This window comes from Pristiophorus japonicus, chromosome 10, assembly GCF_044704955.1.
Source record: "Pristiophorus japonicus isolate sPriJap1 chromosome 10, sPriJap1.hap1, whole genome shotgun sequence".
Classification (NCBI taxonomy): domain Eukaryota; kingdom Metazoa; phylum Chordata; class Chondrichthyes; family Pristiophoridae; genus Pristiophorus; species Pristiophorus japonicus.
In genome coordinates, this window is record NC_091986.1 from 185070773 (window position 1) to 185091866 (window position 21094).

At 42.5% G+C, this 21094-nt stretch overlaps 1 protein-coding gene across 3 annotated transcripts in view; it reads right to left on the reverse strand.

Annotated features, from left to right (window-relative positions):
• The window catches only part of LOC139275231 (F-box-like/WD repeat-containing protein TBL1X), a 346548-nt gene that overhangs the window by 226567 nt on the left and 98887 nt on the right, over window positions 1-21094 (reverse strand). The window contains exon 1 of one of the 3 annotated variants that reach the window (XM_070892399.1): window positions 16801-16844. The exons of 1 other annotated variant lie outside the window; for it this stretch is intronic. The gene's annotated coding sequence lies outside the window, so the exon portion shown is untranslated. Of the gene's footprint in view, window positions 1-66; window positions 167-16800; window positions 16845-21094 lie in introns of those variants that run through there. One more of the 3 variants, XM_070892398.1, reaches the window with a different exon arrangement.

A 21094-nucleotide genomic window follows, 5' to 3' on the forward strand; every position in this document is an offset into this window, starting at 1 on the left:
TTTCCAGGCATTTATTTTACCTAAATTTGAATTACAGCATGTCCCAAACAACAGTATTTATTTTACCTAAATTCGTTTTACAGCGTGGTCCAAACAGCTATGCAAACCATTTTGTAGTGGCAGGTCAGGGTTCTGTACGTTTCATTATCAGACAAGGGAATCCACATGCAGACTTTGCATGATCAAAGTCTCATTTTCTCTTGAACAGTCAGCATATCACAAGATTTGCAAACAAGGCAGACAGCAGCCATTTTCTCTTGGGCTGCTACATTGAACAAACTAGATTTGAAGTGCTTGATAAGCGGCTGTTCTCTTCCGTGCCTGCAGCAATCAGGAGGAAAAACAACCAATCAACCACAAACAGGTAGCAACCACAGCCATTTTTGTCCTGGCCTGCCTCTCTTGCAGTATAATTCACAGCACAACAGCAGATGGAGGATGGGGGATGGGAATGCTGCAAAAGATCCGTTTTCATTCCACTGAGCCCTGCCTAGTTTGTAAAAAAAAATCAAAGATGGCTATAGATTTAGAGAATATATGAGCTTTATTATATCAACAAAATAAAATGGGAAAGGATTTACAGTGCCACAACATATATGTTTGATACTTCCTTCTTCTATTACAAATAATTTTCTGCCATCTTTATGAAGTGCACAATAGTCTGCTGGTCAGAATACAATTGATTGCAGTTACACAGACATATCTGATCTAAGCATAATTCTGATCCAAGCATAACACTACAAAACCACTTCCCATTTACTCCGAGTGCATGAGATTCTTAACCCTAAACATGACATTTAAATACTATACAGCTATATTCAGACCACAGCATAACATAGTCCCTAATTAACTCATTTAGTTCACACAGCACTAGTCAACCTCATTATCAAATGTCACCTATAGTAAGTACATTTTCAAAAGGGCCAGAGTTAAATTGATGTGCAAGACCCATTATCAAGTTTATACGCAAAGGAGGAAATGGCATGATTGTCAATATAATGCATCATTGACGGCACATGGTGTTATAAATTATATAATTTATTTTAGTTTAATAAATTCAATGTTGTCACAAGACAAGATCATCTCAGCCAGAATGCTTCTTGTGATAATCTATAATTTATTCCCTCAAATTATTCCCATCACTGCCACCCTCAGTAGTTCACCATTATATAGTTCAAAATGTTCTCTGAATATACAGCACTAGTTTTAATACAGTATGACCATGTCACACTTCAACACTTTGCTTAAATGCTAGTGACAACACTGAAAATTATACTGAAAATGTTTTCTCCGTAGCAGATAGATCACTCCTGCTGCCCTACAAATTTTGAAGCGGGATCACCATTGTTATGTGGGAAAACACAACAGCCAGTTTGTGCATAGGAAGGTTCCACAAATAGATGAGATGGAATGACTAGCTCATGCAGTAAGGGCTGAACAGACTAAAGTTATACATTTTCACCCACCCAACTCACAGGTTGCCTGCGGGAAAGCGAGGGATCGAATAGGCTCACTATTATGTCCATCACGCCGGCTGATTTGAAGGGAGACAGGAACAGCTGGACTAGCAGTACATTAAACCAAACGGAGCATCAATTTGATTTTGTTTTTAAAGTTCCTTCAGGATGAATAATTGTTAAAAAGGAAAACCGCCGCACGTGAAATCGTGTGACCATCGGGACGGACAGCTTTTGCAGAGCTCCCAGTGGATAAACAGCCTGCTTTACATTCAATAGTCCAGGATCACACCTGAAGAATTGCTATCTGGGTAAGGGAGCAAGGGTAGAATGGTACCCTAGTGGTAGTATGCTCCAGAAAAGGTTAGATAAATATGTAGGGGGTGGGAGTGGGATAAAGATTATGGGGAGGGGAGGGGGAATAAAGATTGTGTTATATAAAGCACCTAACATTACTAAAACAGCATATCAAAACAAGTTCAAACTGTTGTCTTCATAAAAAAAGAGAAACATTTGGTATTTGGTCAAAAACTAGCAGGGCAAAAAACTGGTTATGCAAATTTATGCTTTCTGAAATGCGGGGTGGGGGAAATGAACTGAAGCCCCTTTTTAAAAACACAGACCGTAAAATGTCACCTTGGTTTACTTGAATGAATACTTGTGTTTTAATGGCAGGTTGAAGGGCCAATTTTCTACACTCTTGTAGCATGACCATATATTTGGAAAATTGACTTTTGAATTTCAGCTTGGTAGCAATCTCATCTGTGTGTGAAGGTTGAAGCCCCACTGCAGGAAGTGAGTACATAATCTAGCTTGGTATTTCAGTGTCATATTAAGGGAGTGCTGCATTGTCACAGCTCATCTGTATTTCGGATGAGGCATTAAGCCAAGGCCTTGTCTGCCTGTTTTCACAGTTCAGGTGGATGTTAAATAATCCATGGCACTTTTTGAAGAGGAGCAGGGCGCTCTCATGTTCTGATCTATATTCCTCCCTCCACCAACCACCACCAAAAACACACAAACTGTTCATTTTATCTGACTTGATGTTTGTGGAACATTCCTATGTACAAACTGGCTGTTGTGTATACCCAGATAACAAGAGTGACTAATTTGATGGTCATGAAGTGCTGTGGTCCTGAGACTGTGATAAGGCACTATATATATTCAAGTGTTTTCTTTCCTCATCGAGCAGTGGTTAACACCCACATTTTGATTAAACATGTAGTAAAGGAAAGGCAGAGCAATATGGTGGTGCAGGAAGAGACAGAACCAGACAGCTAGTTCATGATTTGTGTATATAATCCTCTTTGATAGGCAGCCTCCATAATATAGAATCCAAAGACACAATTCACTTTAAATAACACGGTCAGTAAAATATTTTGCATATAACTAAAATGCCAATGTATTTGTAACTTACAGGAAAAAGATTTTCATATTACAGTACGCAGCTATATGATTAAGAACTGCTTTTCAAATTGTAGTTTCCACAGTATCATAAAGTTTCCCTTTAATAGAGGTGTTACACGCTGATACACTGGTACATCACAATGTAAAGTGGAAACCATCTATTTTTTCCTTATCATGATAATCATAAACCACAAGTATGATAATTGTGCTGAACACCATAATACAGTTCCCTGTACTGCACCACAACAAAGAATGAATTTTCAGGGGAAAATGGTAGGATTATATAGATGCGCATGTGAGAAACAGAGACCCATGTGAGAAACAAAAAAAGAGATCATCAAATAGTACCAGATAGCTCACAACTGTTGCGGGTACAGAGGTTATGGTAGCATACATTTTCTGTAATTCACAAATGTCACGTGAAGCAGAAAAGACAAAATTGCATTTATATAGTACATGGTTGGATGTCCTAAAGCATTACACTGCCAATTAAGTACATTTTGAAATGCAGTAACTATTGAGATGTAGTAAAACAACAGCAAATGAGATAAATCTGTTTTTAGTGACGTTGGTGGAGGAATAAATGTTAGCCAGGGTAGCAGTAGGTCTCCCCTGTTCTTCTTCAAATAGTGCCATGGGATCTTTTACATCCACCTAAGAGGGCAGATGGGTTCTCCGTTTAATGTCTCATCCAAAAGAAGTGAACCTCCGACAATCATTCTAGATTATGTGCTCAATCTCTGGAGTAAGGCTGGAACCCAAAACCTTCTGACTCAGAGCAAATAGCACTACAACTGAGCCAAGACTGACATCTTGGGCAGGATTTTAATTCAGAGCAGGTTTCCCGCAGAAGACAGCTCATAGAAACATAGAAAACATAGAAAGGAGGCCATTCGGCCCTTCGAGCCTGCACCACCATTCGATAAGATCATGGCTGATCATTCCCTTAGTACCCCTTTTCTACAGGAAAGCTCAGTCAAGTTAATCTCCCGCCTACCAATGACAGCGGGGCGCTCACTGCGATTTAAACCACCCGGTCTTATTTAAATGTCGACATCCACTTGCTGCCCAGAAGAGGGCACAGAGTGGCTGCCAGTTGCTGGAAATTATATTGCCGGAAAGTAAGAGGGAGGGTCTCGTGGAAAGGAAGGGGGTTTTTGTCCAGGGCAGGGGAAGCTGTGACTTGTCGGCTGGGGCCCGGAGAAGCACTCCTGCTCCTCTTGCCTCCACAAAGATAAGTTTTCCACTTACCTTTTGGGCCTCTTCTTCCTTCCTGGCTGCTTCTAATTTGGTTTCACCAGGTGGGATAGGCATAGAAACTTAGAAAATAGGTGCAGGAGTAGGCCATTCAGCCCTTCGAGCCTGCACCACCATTCAATATGATCATGGCTGATCATGCAACTTAAGTACCCCATTCCTGCTCCTGTTAAAATACAATCATTGAACTCCAATTTGCATTAAATCATGAGTCACCCACCCGAGTCTGACTGACTCATTTTCTACCATTTCAACATTGTTAAAATCCAAAATCGGCAGGCATGGAGCATGAAATGGTACTGCTCCATTTTAATTGATCACCTGCTCCATTTTCACCAAGCGGGGAGAGTTGAAATTGCCCAGCTAACATTAAAATAAAGAGTGCTCTTCTGAGGTTAGGGCATATCGTTCCCACATTACAACAGTGACTACACTCAAAGTACTTCAGTGCCTGTAAAACGCTTTGAGAAGTCTGATGATCGTGAAAGGCTCTATATAAATGCAAGTCTTTCTTTCTTTTAGCATTGCACATGCAGCCTGTGTTGATGACAGCCATGAGAAATTACAAATAACACAACCATTTACTCGCCATAAATAGGCTGCTCTTATTGGTGCTTGTTCCAGAATCCTGAGGAGAGAAAACTGAGTGAAATCCATATTCTGTAATCTGATTTATACCACACATGACCTGGAACTACAGAGAGAGACTACGTGTTAAATGCAATTTTATTTTAAAAAAGAGTTCTGTTTTAAGAGTGGAGTAAAAATAGGATCTGTTTTGGTTAGCAGTGAGGTAGGTGTGATGAGTATCTCTGCTCATGAAGCTGGCCAGAATGCACTCATGACTTTGTTACTTGTGTGTGATATATTCACAGAGCACAGCACACACAGCTCCTAACATGGCAGGCAGCTCTGTCGGAAGCCTTCGGAACAGCCCGGTTCTGTTTATTATTAACTCTGCAGTTGCAGTACACAATACGTCCACATCCACAGTGTGGAGCTACAAACATTACAAGCTTACAGACATTACATTGTGAATCATCTGGTCAACCTCATTTGCAAAGTATTTTTACAAAGCTCCTTCAAGAGACAGTGGCGTGTCCTGCCCGACAGAAGAATTGGTCCCACCTATTACGTCATCATAAGGGTTCCACTTAGATCAAGCTAAATTTAATGCCTCTGCAATGGGTTAAAAAGTGCCTTACAAATTCTAACAGCGGAACAGTGAACAGCTGCTTAAAATACCGTGGTAAAATCATAGTGTTACAACAAAGAAAATCTAAAAGGGGAAGAAAATGTCCAAAAGAGCATTAAGAGATAGAACAGAACATGACACCTACGCCCTTAGATTAGGAAACAGTGTCAAGAGTCACGAGTGCCTTCCTTTTATCCCACTGTTTTGTGCACACCTTAATAAATTTTGGAAAACATTTCCTTTGTTATTTGGAATTGAATTTTGAATTGGGGCTTCTTCAAAGCCAACAAAGATTTGTCATATGGATGCAAAAATATATATATTTTTTAAATGAATATACATCCATAAGTAGTACATATTCGGTTCTCTCATATCACCCTGTTGTTTTTACTTTCTCGTTCCTTCTGATAAAATCTAGTTCAGTTGAGCCCTGTTGCATTTGAGCTATTGTTGCCAGCAGAACCTGTGACTTTTTCATTTTACAATGAGTAACCATTACCATATTTAAAACTTTGGGGGATCATTTTATTTAGTCAACTGACTTACTATGAAAACTAGTTTGTGCCCTTAACAACCGGAACTTTATATGACAAACATGTAATTGTTGATAGTTAATTGTTTTCAGACTAAATATCTCCTACAATTACTTTTGTAATTTACCTTAGCGTAAATTGCCCTGAAGAGTGAGTGTGTGTGTGTGTGTGTGTGTGTGTTTTGGTGTCAGTGAAGTACCTCCAGAGAAGGCCTTTTAATCTTTCAAAAAAGGTGTGTGAGCAATCACCCACCACTGCCACCTCTTCAGATAAGGAAACACTTGGGGTACATATACAAAACGTGTGCAGAATTGCATGGCTCAAAAGGAGTAAACACACCAGAAAACAGAGAATCTGCACGTCAATAGTGATAAAAAAATCTATTACCTTTTAATGTATCTTACAGTGCATCACTCTTTTATTGTTCTGAATTACAAGTAAAGCCAACAATATATATATATATTACCCAAGGCTAAATAGATAAAGCATCCAGCAGTTCTGAGATTGTAAGTATGTCAAATAGAAAGCAATAGTGACCAAGTGCATTCGTCCCATGAAAAATCATGCAATGAGGCTTTTGTACAACTGGCACACTCAGCGCAGTAACCTGGCTACTGTACAGCGTCATCTTCAATAGCTTGCAACTGCTGTACCATGGTGAGGCCAGTCAGTGGCAATATTATGTACCAGACTGCTATAATTTTGTTGACCTTCTCTAGCGCATACTGTAAGGTCCTTTGACCAATCTAAGCAGCTGAAAGATTGCTTTAACATTCAAACTACGCAATGAAAGCGCCCTGGCTTGCTCATGTGCCTCTGTCTCTATTTTCTGTTGGGCTATGGGGGTTGCGCAGAGATGTTATCAGCCATGGTTGCACCACATCTCTAAGGAGCCAGCATACATCCTTCATTCTGCTTCAAAAGAACTGTGTCACATTTTATTGCCTCTCAATGAAAGCTTCACGCACATCCCCTAGGAAACGACCATTGAATGCATTATTTCCCAAAGGTCACATACTTTTTGCATGCTGATGAAATAGCTCTTCCTATTTAGGTAGCCATTGGATTGTTGGCGGGCACAAGAATTGCTATATGCATACATTAAATTATGCCTTGTGCTTTAAGGAAACAATCAATTTGTTAAATCTTATGTGCCTCTGCCATTTAAATGTATGTAGATGGCACAGAGATAAAACTTCACTTCAGCTGCCTCTTTAAAGCAGCGGTTCAAGGAAAAGCATCCGGTCCTTACTATATCCACTGTGGATGCCTGAGCGAAACGTGTGGTATAAAGATAGAGCACGATGGTGACCTTTACCATCATTAGTGCTGCATTGTGGATGGTTGATTGTTCCTGCACACCTTGGTGGACCAAATGGCACACCTCAGTCACAGTATCCTGCTGAGCCTAAGCCTCAAAGTGCACTGCTCCTCCATCACGCCCAGGCAGCTGACCCTGTTGTTGGAGCTGTTGCTTGGGACAGTTTGCTATATGAATCACATACCTCCTATGCCTTCTGGACTCCTGGGTTTCTCTGTCCATATCGTCTCCATCACAAAAAACACCTACTTCCACCTCTCCAACAGCACCCATCTCCATCCCTGCATCAGCCCATCTATTGCTGAAACCCTCATCTATGCCTTTGTCACCTCCCGACTTGACTATTTCAATGCTCTCCTGGCCAGCCTCCCATTTACTACCCTCCATAAACTTCAGCTCACCCAAAACTCTATTGTTCGTATCCTATCACACACCAAGTTCCGCTTATCACCCCTGTACTTGCTGACCTACACTGGGTCCTAGTCCCCCAATGCCTTTAAAATGCTCTTCCTCCTGTTTAAATCCCTTTGAGGCCTCATCCCTTCAATATCTCTATACCCTCTCTCAGACCTACAACATCCCCTGCCCTGCCTTACGCCCTCCGTTCCTCTGGCCTTTTATCCCCCCCCCCCCCCCCCATTGCAGGTGTCTTCAGCAGCCTAAACCCAAGCTCTGGAATTTCCTCCCTAAATCTCTCCATCGCTCTCTTCTCCTTTAAGATGCTCCTTAAAACCTAGCTCTTTGACCAAACTTTTAGTACTCCTCCAAGTATCTCTTTCTTTAGCTCAGCTTCCATTTTTGTTGGATTGTACTTCTGTGAGCTGTCGAGATGCTTTTCTACATTAAAGGCGCTATATAAATGCAAGTTGATCTTGTCCTTATGCCCCCATGCGAGATACCTAGCAACGGCTGCTGTGCACCAAAAAGCTTTGCTCTGTACTATTCACTTAGACTAGTGCTGCAGTGATGCTTTGAATGAAATCTTGTCCTTCACTCAGTTGACTAATGGCAGGTGTGACTATGAGATCCTCACTCATATTTTCTGTTTATCCGCTTTCCCCGTTTAATTCTGCACAGATTTCTCACAATCGATCTTTAACAAGGCCTCCGCATACAAAATACTGTTTTTCCCCTTTTCACTAATTTCCCTGACTCCACTTTTGAATAGAAATCATTGGAGCAAGGCACTATTGCACAGCCCATTAGCGCTTTTCACCATTAGTCATGCATCTGCAGTGCGCTTCACATCACTGTTTATGCATATTTCTGACACTAAAATTAGCAAATTTAGGAAACTGTGGCTCCAGCACTAAAATATTACCTTACCTCTAATAGAATCATTACAATTTAGGCACACAGTTCATACTGAATGGCCTACAACAAAAATAAATCAAAACTGAAAGAAAAATACAACTGCATTATGTAATCAGACGCAGTTATTCCAGTCAATTGGTCATTAAAAGGGAAATTCATTATGTAGATTTAGGGCTAAATTCATCTATGAAATTGGTGCCACATTCCAAACATTTACAAATTCAATGTCATGGATATTTTTGCCTCTCTTCAATGTCAGACCTGTTGATAAATATTTAACACACGACCAAGGCACTGCCCATCACATATTCAGACATTTTAAATATCTTTTAATAGTGCTTTAGGGAAAAATATCAGACTGTTTACATCCTCTATGGGATAAATCTGTTCAATGTTTTTAGCAAAATCAGAGGCCTTTATTTGCCAGTGGCATCATAAAAGTGCATTATCTACCATTAAATGGATCAATTTAAAATGCAAAAACTGTCATGCTGCTGCAGAAGGTACAGATATAAACACATACACACTTGGCATTCACACATAACCAATCCAAAAATGTATACCCTAGATATCAATAACTGTAGTCTGAAGACACAATTAAAAATTATATTTAAAATGTTGTTCAAATTTGCCAAAACCTTGAAATTAAGAGCCCAGACAGGAGAGTAAACTTCATTTCAAGATCATCACCTCTAAATACCATCAGCATTTGACATGAATACTATTTAGTGGCATGGAAACTACGCGCTACCTGCTAATCCTACATCAGTGTTGGTGCTGTAATTTCACGCTGTACTACTGCCAATTGAATGTTTAAGATTTTGCTGTGGCACACAAGACCTTAGATGAGCAATACAGTTTCATGGCAACACGGTTTCAATATCATAATAAAGTAAACAAAAAAAATTATTGATGTCCTCTGGGCCTAATAGGAAAGAAAGCTGCAAGCAGACATTTTGGCATTTTGAATTTGAAGTGTTCTTTCAATCCTGCAGCTGCAGTAGGCTGACCTCGAAGCTTCAGTCAGTGTTTTACATGGCATGCTCCAAAATATACACATTCCTGGTGTATAATTGCTAATTTGACCTGTCATATCAAATGAAATCCTACTTAAATAGGAGCTTTATTATTCATTTGCTGGTACCAATATTTGCACCACATACTGAATTTTAAAAATTCTTATTTTAGAAATGTGACATTGATAGCCTTGATAGGATTTAATTTGTGATATTATTAAACTCATCTTAAAATCCATTAAAAACAAAATATTTTGTGCATATGCATATGCCTTATGCTTTTCAAAAGTAGTTTTTCCAAAACAATGGGCCTGAAATTCTACTACCTCTGCTCTACCCTCAGAAGTGCAATGGAACGGGACTCCTGACCAATTATGGAAAAGGATGTGGACCCCATTCCAAATCACGGAAAAGGAGTCATTTAAATATTTGGAGATGCCCAGTCCAACTCCTGGCAGGTAAATTCAAGCAGTCTCCAGCCATTCCAGTGGTGGAGTTAAAGGCCATCATGGGCAAGTAATGGACACTAGGGCAGGTCTTTAAAGGTAAATACTCACCTCTTTGCTGGTAAAACCTTTTGGGGCCTTTAAAGGCCCTATTCTGGTCCTATATCAGTCTCAGCTAGTATAGGTCTTACTGAGCCTATTGATGACATATTGGGTGGAATTCCCAGCATTGTCCTTGTCCAGGAATGCCCAGACATGTTCCCAAAGCTATATATCAATGTGGGGGGTTGCGTGGAAGACTTGGTCACCCTCCTGCTGATCGGGAATTCCAAAGGCTGTTATTTGGGTGGAAACCTGGTAGATCCGGGTTGCATCGGAGACTGCGGGTCTCTGAGTAATCCACCCTTGCACCTTGCCCCACCAGCCCGCCACCCTACCCCACTGGAAATTTTGGTCCATTAATGTTGTAATTCAGAAGAGTCAAATTATACTTTACGATACAAGATAACCATTACTTGATTTTTTAAAAAAATCTCCTTTTTCATATTGCCACGTTATTATTTGCATTTTTAAATAGTGCAATATATTAATGCAAGCTGACAACTTTATGAACATGTATTTTTTTTAAATAGATATTGTGTGGATGTTGCTTACATTACCAAAGTAACAATGATGGTAAATCAAAGGGCCCAAAATTCCACGTGGACTTTTTCTGGCGCAGTTGTAGAGGTACGTCCGATGTTTTAGTGGCCCAACTGCGCCACAAAAAAAGTTCCAAGTTTTGCCGGCATAACCTTTCATTTTGGAGCAGCGCAGATGTCCTTAAGCTCTGTGGGTGGAGCTTTAAATTCTGCGCCAAAAAACTGAGGTTGCCAGGGTAACGAGGGACGCTCTGAAGGGCTGAGGCAGAAATAAAGCAGTTCCCCTTTGTAAAATAGATCACTAAGTGAGACTTGGGACAATAGACTGAAATCTCAAATATGAAACAATGAAATTGCTTTATTCCTTTTTAGCATTGATAGATTTTTTTTTTTACCTCTACAGTGTCGGTGTTACTGCAATCCCGGGCCGAAAGGCCCCCACACACACACACACACACACACACACACACACATCTATCCCAGGCCGAAAGGACCCCACACCGGCCCAAAAGGACCACTCACTGCCATCCCAGGCTGAATGGACCCCGCCCCCCCACACCATCCTGTCTCTTCAGCTCTGCTGAAACGATGGAGTCTTCTCTGTGCCAATTTTCTCTTCTCTGCGCCGATCTCCTTAAGTGTAGGGAAGGTTTTTCAGAAGGGTGCAGTGCGCCGTTTGAGAGAAAAATCATGCTCGGCCAAACTCACTTAAATGGCCAGAAATGGCACACCCGGCAAGTTCCGCCCCCAGTGATGTAAAAAAAAAAATCAGAAACTGAAAAAAATCAGACGTACCTACTTTAGAGTGGCACAGAAACTTTGGCAAAACTTGCAGCTTTTAGTCTGCTCCAAAAAAAACAGCGTAGGCCAAAAAAAACGACGCAGAATGATGGCGAAAATTCAGCCCAATGTACCTATTTTATGCAGTCAACATGACTCAAAGAATACAAGCAGCGACAATCTGCTCAAAAAGCCACTGCAAGTAGAAAGAATTCTCCGACCTAATGACAGAAGTAAGTGTAATCATTTCAGAACATTCTACCTATCTTTGACCAGTCAACAAACATAGAAAAGAGAAACTATTAGGCAAGGGTGCATTTATGCTACAATTGTACCATGAGTGCTAGAGCTGTTTCACTTTACACTGACCCTACAGTTAGTGTAAATACAGCATAAATCCAGTATCGTGGTCTGACCCAACTCCAGAATAAAGAGAAATTACAGAGGAGCGAATCTCACACTGCTTCATTTCAGAGTCAGTTTGGAATTTCACACCCAATTTACACAACACTTGTATTAACATTTAACTTGTATTGTGAATTCACTGTAAACTCTGGTGGCAGAATTGTTTACTGACCTTAAAGCAGTGAATACAACCCTCTATATCCCCCTCCACCTCCCAAGAACATATATCACAACCACAAAGACACTGAAACCTCACTATCTGCCATCAACTAGGTCACATGTCAATCCATAACAATGCAACTTCAGTTTTTTGCAGTTCTCTAGAAAGTCTTCAAGATCAGGAACAAGGTACAAGATTTAAATATATTTCACCCAACAATCTTTATTCACTTATGAAGCGAAAAATTCAAAATTTACACCTACCAGCTATCACCACAACAAGCTCCCTTATTTCATGCCAGAACCTTACACAGTGCAAGAACAGAAGAAAAGTCAGGAATGAGAATAGACCACTTGGCCCATGAAAGCTCGTTTATGTCTAAGTGCATAATTCTTTGCATAATCTGAAGATTTTCGTGATGCTATATTTCGTGGTGCTATGCTAGCTGCTGCCAACCATCTTGCTAAGTAAAGGCACATATAAACAGGGTAGTGCGTAAAAAAAACCTTTTTGCTACTGCTAAAATTCTCCTTGGGAGCAATAGGGGTAATTTTTCAACTCTCTGCTCCTGGCAAGTAGCCTCAGATGTTGGGAGCACATTTTGGAGGTACCGAGCATGATTTTCTGATCATTTAATTTAATGGTTGGAAAATCATCCACAGTACGCGCAAAGTCAGAAAATGACTTTTAGCAGTGCAGCTGACACAGAGAGGTTAGGCATTGGTTTACACCTCCAACTCTTCATGTTGCTAATTTCCTGATATTGGAAGCAGCACTCGAACAAGTGCTGAGAGAAGGCCCGCCACTACTCTGCCAATTGGAGAAGGGGTATGAGGGAAAGGTCAGAGGGAGCATTATCCACGAGCCGTGCTTGACACCTCCTAAAAGTGAAGGAGCAGGTTGTTGGCCCAGCAGGATGGCTCAGGATACGAGAGAATGGGAAGAAAAATAGAGGAAGTCATAGCCTGAGCAAAAGAAACTTTTTAAACTTCTGCTTTTTACTTTAATTTTAGATTTGGGGAGTTTTAATTTATATCTCTATTCTGAGTAAAAAAATTTTTAAAGTCTCACAGCAAAAAAATTTTTTTTAAAGTCTCACAGCAAAAAATCACTAGCTTCAGAAAAATAAGCACAGTTCTTTACTGAGTACGGGCATGTGAAATTAAAAACACAAATAACATGGAGCAAGAAATGGCCATCTGGGCGATCAAGCCAACTCTTCCACAGACCAGACACCCATTGACCCCATCCATGATGTCCATCCCACCTGTTGAATCTCCAGCAGGAAAGTTTTGTTTTAACACTCTCTGATCCTCAAAGATAATCAAGCAAAACTACAGAACATATATTCATCCTCACATGATAGCAGAAAACTGCTGGCCTCAGCTATTTTATCTTACTGAGTACTAAACAAACCATAGTCTTAACTATTCCAACGCACTCCTGGCTCGCCTCCCACATTCTACCTTACGTAAACTAGAGATGATCCAAAACTCGGCTGCCCATATTCTAACTTGCAACAAGTCCCGCTTGCCCATTACCCCTATGCTCGTTGACCTACATTGGCTACCGGTGAAGCAAGGCCTCAATTTTAAAATTCTCATCCTTGCTTTCAAATCCCTTCTTGGCCTTGGCCCTCCCTATCTCTGTAATCTCCTCCAGCCCCACAACTCCTGCCCCCGCCCCGAGATGTCTGCGCTCCTCTAATTCTGCCTTCTTGAGCATCCCTGATTATAATCGCTCAACCATTGGTGGCCGTGCCTTCTGTTGCCCAGGCCCTAAGCTCTGGAATTCCCTGCCTAAACCGCTCTGCCTCTCTTTCCTTCAAGACACTTTTTTAAAACCTACCTCTTTCACCTGCCCTAATTTCTCCTTATGCAGCTCGGTCAAATTTTTATCTCATAATACTCCTGTGAAACACTTTGGGACATTTCACTACGTTAAAGACACTATATAAAAGTTGTTGTATGTGCTAATATTAATAGATTTCTGATGCTGTTTACATAGTATTGGGCAATCCACTCTACCAGATTATCGCCCTGGCAGTAAAGACAAAGGTCTACCCCATAGTGTTTTAGTGTCCTTGATAATCAGCAGAAAAAGGGGCATAAACTAACAATTTAAAAAAGATGTAAAATGCACATCGTTTATTTAAAAGCTATACACATCACCAAAGGGACATAGACATCTGAGCGATGGATACATATTATTTCTTGTGCATCCTAAAGCTAACCAAAAGTGAGAACATTTGGTTATTTTACCAGGATTCACTGCAGCCACGACACAGGTAAAAATAATAGCTGCTTAACAGCATGGCCACCACACAGGAAATACTTGGCAGAAATTAAAAGAAAGCAAGACATCCTGCTATTTGCACAACTCATTACCTGCTTTGCAGTTCCTACCCAGAAGTAATACCTTGAACTGTGCCATTTATCAGAGGCCCAGAATCTCCCCCCATTCCACCTATGAAAGGAGACAAGATCTTAAAAACCTAGAAGTAATTTAATCTAATGCATTAAAGCTAGGGAGACTATGGATGGCTGAAGCACATCCACCATAATACTTTATCATGGAGTACCACTGAGCCCTCCAATATTGCATGAGATCAGTGAGAAAGTCCTCAGTTTGACCAGTCAACTTTCACTGCGACAAGATGGAAAGTACATGAGAGACATACAAATACAGGCTTCAACAACAACTTGCATTATTACAGAGCGTTAAACATAGGAAAACATCCCAAGGCGCTTCACAGAAGCATAATCAGACAATGACAAGCCAAAGGAGGAGACATTAGGAGGTGACTAAAAGCTTCGTCAAGGAGGTAGGTTTTAAGGAGGGTCTTAGAGAAGTGGAGATTTAGGTAACTCGCACAAAGTCACAAATTACGCCCTCTATGACTTTGACCATGGTGCACTATCCCTCCTCCTTGGTTTTTCTGTAGCCTTTGACATGGTCGACTACACCATCCTCCTCTAATGCCTTTCCTCCATTGTCCAGCTGGAGTGGGACGACTCTCACTTTGTTCTTCTCTTACCTACCTTTATACAGGTTTCATAAAACAAAGACCACGACAGATACAATTTTTGCCTTTGTCCTCTCTGCTACGTGAATTAGAGAACAGGCAGAGTGCAATCATAGGTTCTGGTAATGGTTGCAGAAGGCAGAGCAAGATAAATTTTACTATGGTAAATTGTTCCCTGAGGAAATCAAATACAACTCAGTGCAATGTTTTCTTTGGGTGCAAGGATGGTACGATAGGTCCAAAGGTGTGCTGGTATCAGTGGCCAGACTGCAATCACACTGTAGGTGAAGTACAGAACACAAGTACAAAATTAACAAGCCAGAAGACTAAAGATTAAAAAGAAATTCTTCCAGTAGATTAGCTGATATGTGGGATAGATTCCAAAAACAATTAATGTTATGTTGATTAGCTTCTTTAAAAAGCATCTGGATAGGATGGGATCAAAGGTTATGGTAGTATAAATTTAGACACAAATATCAAACAGTCTCTGGAGCATTATTCCAATCTTGCTGGATGAGTCACCTTTCACTGTACTAGAGCACAAAGGGACCAGCACTATAGAAGGAATATACATGCTTCACAGAGGAAAGAACACTGGATTTTTGCCTTGGTCCCCTCTGTTACATGAACTAAAGAATAGGCATAAGGCAACAGCTTGTTCAGGCAATGGGATGGTTGTTGGAAGGGGCCATTTTAACATATCATCATCATCACAGGCAGTCCCTCGAAATCGAGGAAGACTCAAAGTGAGTTCTCAGGTGACTGTACAGTCCAATACAGGGAATTTCAGTCTCTGTCACAGGTGGGACAGACAGTGGTTAAAGGAAAGGGTGAGTGGGTAATCTGGTTTTCCGCACGCTCCTTCCGCTGTCTGCGTTTGGTTTCTGCATGCTCTCGGTGACGAGACTCGAGGTACTCAGCCAGCACCCTCCTGGATGCTCTTCCTCCACTTAGGGCGGTCTTGGGCCAGGGACTCCCAGCTGCCGGTGAGGATGTTGCAAGGAGGCTTTGAGGGTGTCCTTGAAACGTTTTCTCTGCCCACCTGGGGCTCGCTTGCCGTGTAGGAGTTCCGAGTAGAGCACTTGCTTTGGGAGTCTCATGTCGGGCATGCGGACGATGTTGCCCGCCCAACGGAGCTGGTCGAGTGCGGTCAGTGCTTCGATGTTGGCCTGATCGAGAAGACGGACGTTAGTGCGTCTGTCCTTCCAGGGGATTTGCAGGATCTTGCGGAGGCAGCGCTGGTGGTACTTCTCCAGTGCTTTGAGGTGTCTACTGTATATGGTCCACATCTCTGAGCCATATAGGAGGGCGGGTATCACTACTGCCCTTGTAGACCATAAGCTTGGTGTCAGATTTGAGGTCCTGGTCTTCAAACACTCTTCCTCAGGCATCCGAAGGCTGAGCTGGCACACTGGAGGCAGCGTTGGACCTAGTCATCGATGTCTGCCCTTGCTGATAGTAGGCTCCCGAGGTATGGAAAATGGTCCACGTTGTCCAAGGCCGCACCGTGAATTTTGATGACCCCGGGGGGGGGGGGGGGTCAGGTTGGTGGAGGACCTTTGTCTTATGTTGTTTAGTGCAAGGCGTCCAGCAGGAAACTGATTTTATACCTTGCCTGATTTTACTTTCCATTGAAGTCAGTGAAAGGTAAAATTGGACAAGGTGTAAAACGGTCCCCGATCCGATCCAATCCAGTCACTTTTACCGCTGGGTGGGATAAATTGAAATTACCCCGAGATCAAGACAAGCTTTACAATGACAGCTACCATGAGAATGTCATTCATGGAATAGAGCAAAATAATGCCAATTCCAAGATTATATTATTTTTTATAAAGAGTACTACCTTCTTGGAAGTTTTACTTCTTATTTATCTTTATCCTATTTTCTGAATCTCTGGAGGGAGTCCACGACAGTGCAAACTGTGCAAAGTCTGTTGGAAGAAGCAAGCTTCATTGAGCCAAATATCTTTTTCTCATTCCCTACAGTATAGTTCTATGTGCTGGCAGTTGCTCAGTAGATAGGGACAAGTAGTGAACTGGGCCTGACTTAAGAATTATGTTCCCCCAGGACTACAAGCATTATTTTATTTGAGTCCAGCAATATTGCTAGCAGAAACTTTCCTGCTCTATTTAATTGTTGAATATGCCATTGTGGGGCCACGAGGGGAAACTTCTGTTTTATAGGGCAGAATACAGACAATATGCTATTTTGGGTATGACTCCCACCACCACTCCCATCCCTCTGACTGCAGCTTGTTTAGCAGCCTATTGCTGGAGCAGTAAGTCACAAAGCAATTTTCTGAGTTCGGGATTCAACTCAGTAAAGTTGCAACACCTACAACCTCCATGCTGACCTGTGGCCCGTGTGGCAATATGGAAAAAAAAACATTTGGCTCTATTTAAATGAACATACACACAAAAGAATCACTGCAACTGTACAGAAAATTGCAACAAAAAAATTGGGGGCGCGGGGGGGGGGGGGAAGAGAAAGAGAACAAAATCTGTGAGGTGATAAAGATAACATGATGAAAAGCCAGGTCTTTGGTTCCTAATGTCTGAACCAATACGACTATACCAAACATGAACTGGGAACTTTATTTTACCACAAGTCACAACCGATAACACTAGTGGAAACCATTACTGGAAAATTGGCCTGCTTTAGAACTGATAATTTTAAATAATATAAACTGAATGTTCCCCTGAATGACTTCCTGTCTCACTTAAGTGTACAGCTCTGCTGTGTAAACAATTTTACAAGCGTACACAGTTCCATTATAGATTTTTGTATCAGTTATTAAACCCTTTGCCTGTAACATCTGAACTCTGGTAGTCACAAACTTTAGTAAGCGAATGTACACCAGCAATTAAAGTTAAATAAGCAATTTGTTCTTCCTTCATTCAAATTTTGTATTAAAATAAAGTTTGACGATAGTCTTTTAAGAAATGTTAATATTGGAAAGGGTGGACAACACATTTCAAATAGGAGGTAGTTTTAAAATCGAGATTTTTCATTTTCTGATGTGCATTAGTATTTAATTGTAAATATGTTGCATTAGAATTTGAATCACATTCAGTAACCAACGTAATTGAAGATCCAGTGCTGGACTTTGCAGTTGGTGGATATTTGCCACCTGATCAAGCATGGTCATCCCTACAATAATACAATATAACAGGCAAAACCATTTCTTCTTTGGCGTATACATCAACAGTAATGGATTATCATCACTATGGGCAGAATAGGGTCATTTGGGCAGCTAGTGCTGGTCTTAAAGTCACAAAACTGACTTTTTGTTTTCGAACGGTGACTCTCTAAGGATGGAATCCTTTCCTCAATAGGCTGAGACTCCAGCTGTAAGGTTGCATGCCATCAGGAGTTAAACAAAATACAGGTTGACCTCCCTTATCCGGCACCACCCTCGTTCGGCATCATTCCCGCTGCCGGGGTCACGTGTGCAGACCATGGCCGGGTCCTCCGACATTAATTGAAGTCCATCCTCTCTGCCGACCTGACCCCGCGATCCACCTCCCCGGCTCCCACCCACACACCCCCACGATCTCTCTGCCGCACATCAGCCCCCAGCCAGCCAGCCCCGATATCCCTGACCGCTCCGCTGCAAACTCCGCCGGACTCCGTGATCTCTTCCGCCGCCAACGATTCCACCATCCCCCCCCGCCCCGCTGCCGCACTCCAAGCCCCCAGATATCCCCGACCGCTACGCTCCGCTGGACCTGCAGTCCAACTCTGCGAATTTTTAAAAAAACTTTGAGAAACAGATGAGCAATGAGAAAATATGACTGGTGTTGGCGATCTCTTCCACCGCCGACAATTCCACCCCCAGCTGTGGTCTTCCTTGCTGCTGCACTCCAAGCCCCCAAGCCAACCAGCCCAGATATCCCCGAGCGCCAGGGAACGTCCAAAACACGCACACAATCGTAACTTTGCCTACCTTTCCAACAGTTTGCTTTCATCGGGGATATCGAGCTGGGCAGGCTGGCAGTGCGGTAGCGAGGAAGGCAACCGGGGGGGGGGGGGAAAATCGGCAGCGGTGGCAGAGATTACAGAGTCGGGAGTCCAGCGGAATTTGCAGTGGAGCAGTCGGGGATATCGGGGCTGGCTGGGGGCCGAGAGATTGTTTTGGGGGGAGGGGGGGGGGAGGGGTTGGGAATCGCAGGGTCAGCCCAGCGATCGGAGTTCATGAAAGTTGTAAAAATTACACTTAATGTGCACAATAGTGTGTGTACTTGGTCGCTTTGGCACAGAAATGAAGACACGGTCTGTATTTGACCAATGATTGACAACAATGAAGTTGTAAAAACAGTTTGTATAGCGTTGCTCCCCTTATAACACGTGACCTCCCCACGTCCGGCAAAATCCCTTATTCGGCACAGGCCGGGTCCCGAGGATGCCGAATAAGGAAGGTTCAACCTGTTAAATCTAGCACACAACTTCATCATTAAACCATAAGATTCCACACTTGTTTTTTTCAACTGCATATTCAGCTGGGATGTACAAGCAAAAAAATTGGTTTCAGTCATGCAAAATATCCATTGTGAATACCTTAACTATTTACTGTTGCTTAATCTTAATGCACGCTCACTGTAAGATCTAGCCACAAGTAGTGTAAAATCCACATTGAGATTAGAATATAAAATCGTGGTTAGGTGTTGCCTTATAACAGTGAAGAAGCACTTCACAGCCAGCTGACCTTTGAAGGGAATTTTTTTCTGGATCTGCGGCAGTCATACTGTATCACATGGGCTCAGCAAACGCCGGAAAATTGGACGGGTAGGAGCGTGCTTGTAAAGGTACATCGAAAGGACAATTGGGTGGATTCCTTTTAAAGCTTGGGCTTTGACCTACACATTTTCCGATATTCATTGTGCCTGTATGGTCCAGTGTGTCCGAGTGCCGACCCAGGAAAATTTCTCCATAACAGGAAAATAAATAGTATGAGACTGTAGTCACATGTAGGCCAGATCGGGTAGAGGCAGCTTAGCTTTCCTGAAGGAATTTAATAAACCAGGTGGGTTTTTACAACAATCCATCAGCTGTCACTGTTATATTCTGACGTGCTAGCCCACAAATTCATCATCATCATAGGCAGTCCCTCGAATCGAGGATGACTTGCTTCCGTGTCAAAAAGTTCACAGGTGTTTCAATGAAGGACCTAAAATTCCAGGTCCTGAACTAAATCCTGAAGGGTGGAAGATGACTGTGCGTGGATTTTTTAACGTTGGGTGGCCGTTGCACACCAGCCACCACATGGGCTTGACAGAGCTAGGTCTTGGTCCAGTGGCAAGGATTAACCAAGACGACTGGAGACCAGCTCTGCTGCACGGACCTAGTGCGCACACATCACAGTGTGGGCTGGCCCGTGCTGCCCCTGGGCCCTCGCTTCTTTTGGGCCCCGATCACATCCCTCTACAATCTCTTGCCGCTCCTTTGCCCCGACCTTGCCGCTCCTGCTGTACCTGCCCCACGCTCCAATCACCGACCTGGATCTTGGTCAGATCACAGAAAGGGTTCTGTGATTTAAGTCTGGGTAACTTTATATGTAACAGTCAAATCGCGGATGGGTTTAACTGTGTCAAGTTGTACTGATGCAATTGACCCTTTCGTAGGGGTTTGTTTGTCCCATATGAATCGGCCCCAAGCCTGCAAGCACCATCTGAGCAGGCTGGGGAGCGGAAGGAGCAGTGTGGCGGCCTGGCCCAGCAGGCCGAGCGGCCCAGCAGGCCGAGCGGCCCAGCAGGCCGAGCGGCCCAGCAGGCCGAGCGGCCCCTGGCCTGCGAGCACCATTCGAGCAGGCCGGGGAGCAGAAGGACCACTCCAGGGTGCAGCACGTGCTGGAGCAGGAGAGCAACGGCAATGAAGAGGCACGTCACCCACAAATTACCAGATTTATCAAATTCACTTTTGCAACTTGCCACTGTTGAAATTCCTGAGCGGGGTAAAACTGACGCTTGTCCTTCTCATTGGCAACTAATTTTTGGATGGGGTCCTTCAACAGGTGCTAGACTCCTAATTTACATTTATAACCACTAGGCTACCATTCCTTAAACTATAACCCAGAATCTGCAGACACGTGTTCAGCTGCAACCTCTGCAACAGTTACACATCATAAAAAGCCAACCTCA